Source organism: Empidonax traillii, unplaced genomic scaffold (assembly GCF_003031625.1).
Source record: "Empidonax traillii isolate 1590-97213 ecotype Southwest subspecies unplaced genomic scaffold, ASM303162v1 scaffold681:size344372, whole genome shotgun sequence".
Taxonomy (NCBI): domain Eukaryota; kingdom Metazoa; phylum Chordata; class Aves; order Passeriformes; family Tyrannidae; genus Empidonax; species Empidonax traillii.
The window spans coordinates 169,101-171,723 of record NW_020955874.1 but is presented as its reverse complement, the minus strand read 5'-3'; positions in this window follow the sequence as shown (position 1 = coordinate 171,723).

The window sequence follows — 2,623 nt, the reverse complement described above, 5'->3', positions numbered from 1 at the left end:
TTGACACTTCCTTAGCACGGCTCCCACAGCTGGCAAACTTTCCACTGGTGCATTTCAGGGCTGCCATGTCCCTGTTACCTCTCCCATATCCTCCAGTTGCCCCCAGCACATTCTCAGAACTGGTAATGGCCATGGTAGCCCCAAAACCACCATCTCCTCACCTTCTCCTCAGCCAGCACTTGAGGTGAGCAATAAATTATCTATCCCAGCTCCAATTCCTGATTTCTCTAAACACCTTTCCCACTGCCAGACCCAACTGCAGCAGCTCCGAACTCTGCCCCAGAGGCTCTCCAAGACTTCCCCCTCCAGAAGTACCATGACAGGTGGAGCAGCAGCAGCCCACAACGCCACAGCCCCCCAGCACGCCAAAGGAAGGGGGAACACATCCCTCTGGGCACAGGAGGCACAAGCAGCCCTGTCTCTCCATGTGCCCACCTCTCCAGGGCACCCTTGTTCATCTAGTCCCTCCACTACAGGGATCCCCCTTCACTTCCCTGTCAGTACTCACAGATTCAGCAGGAGCACAGAGCCAGCAGGAGCACTGGCACACACATCACTGCCCAGTTACACCCTCCCTGCCCCACATGTAGGGTAACAATGGTCCCCACACACATACCAGTGACCCTCCAACCCCACCAACAGCCTGAGCCTTGCTCTGCGTTCCCCATAACATTCCCTGTGTTCAGATCTGGCAGCGACCCTGACAGCTTCCCTCTCCCCAGCCCTTCCCTGACCCATCAGAACTCCCTTCCTGACACTCCCACAATCCAGCAGATCCCTACCATCCCCTCATTCCCACTGGAAGCACTACTGACCCAGAAAGCAACTGGCGATCCCGTCCTCCCCCAGCCCATGTTCTGCAGGTATTAGCAGGACATCCAGTCCCTCAGTACCTCCACTGCTCTGCAAGGACACGGAGAGCCCCAATGGACACACAACTGCACCCTCTGTTGCACTCCCAGAGCCAGCAGTGGTACTCACTGCCCCTTCCCCATCCCATCCACAAACATTCCTGTGTGACCCAGCCAGCAGTCCTCACACCAACTCCCAGACCTCTCTTCTTCCTCTTCTCTCGCTTGGTGTAAACTCATCCCTTCCATGCTTCCACCCCAAATACAGCGAAGCCCTGGGCATCCTGTACCCCCACCATCCCTTCCAGCTCCTTCCCTACCATCTTAATGGCAGCGTTGGCTAAATCCAGTCCCCCACAGAGCCAGCCAAACCTCTTCCACTGCATCCACCTGAGGACACTCACACCTCATGCCACGTGCACTAAAGGATCCCCAGCCCTATCCCTCACCCTCTGCACACATACTCCACACCTCCCACGTGCAGCCCCGTCAGGCTCCCACATCCTGTGCACTACACTTCCATTTCCCCCAAAAACACTCAGTGCATCCCTGTCTTCCCATATTCCCCACACACAGGTTCCCAGCCCCACAGTGCCATCGTTTCCCCGCCCTGTACACACACATCCCAAGCCTCGGGTATCTGGCCCCATGCTGCCCTGCTTACACATCAATCCCTGCCCACCTCCATACACGTGCATTCCTGACACCTGGCACCACAGCTTCCTGTCATCCCTGACCCTACACAGCACAGTACCTGTGTATCCCCAGCCCTAGAGCCTCACACCTCCCCTGGCACAGGTGCACCTCCAGCCCCACAAACTCCCCTGCTTTCACACATATTCCCAACCCAGAGCACTCCAGCCCCAGCAATAGGGTTTTCCAGCCACATCTCTCCCTGCCCATGCAGGAGGGAGCCCAGACCTTGTGCCCTCCAGCCTCAGCACTTCCCTTTGTGCCAGAACCATGAACCCTACAGATCCCCACATGGCCCCCACAGCCACCTCAGCATTGCCCCCAGGGCACAGACCCTGACCCAAAGATGAGCCAGGACAACACAGCAGCAGCACCATGTCCTCCCATGCACATATCCCACATGGCAGGGGGACTGGTTGCCCCTTCTCCCCGCTAGATCCAGAACACTACAGCCCCAACAGCAGGGACAACAGCCCTATCTCCCCTTCCTCTACACTGCATCCCAAAATCCTGCACGCTGTAGCCAGGGATAGAGGGGCAGCAGCCCCATGTCCCCACAGCCCAGATCCACTGCCATTGAGCTTTGTTTCCTCCAACTCCAGCCCCACGGTCCTAACTCCTTGCCCATGCCCAGACCCACTGCTCCACAGCCCTCCCCGGTAGCTGGGACCCCGTGCACCAGCACCGCCCCATGGCTTTGCCCCCATCCTCTCAGTCCTCTGCACTCTCCCACAGCCCCGAGCCCCTTCATCTTCCCCACAGCCCCCAGCACTGACCCCCAGTTAATCTCCCCCATACCCACATCTCGCACCCGCTGACCCACAGCCCACCTTCCCTACACGGTCCCACAGCTGATCCCTGCACTATCCCTGCAGCTTGATCTCCCCTTTCCTGCAACAGACCACCTCCCCTGCTCTCTTCTCTGCAAACCTGCCCAAATCCCACCTCCCTGTGCCCTCCTGCCCTGCCCAAATCCCACCTCCCTGTGCCCTCCTACCCTGCTCCCAGCCCACCACCTCACATCCTCCTGTCCTGCCCCAAACCCACCTCCCAGCGCTCTCCTGCCCTGTCCCCCAGCC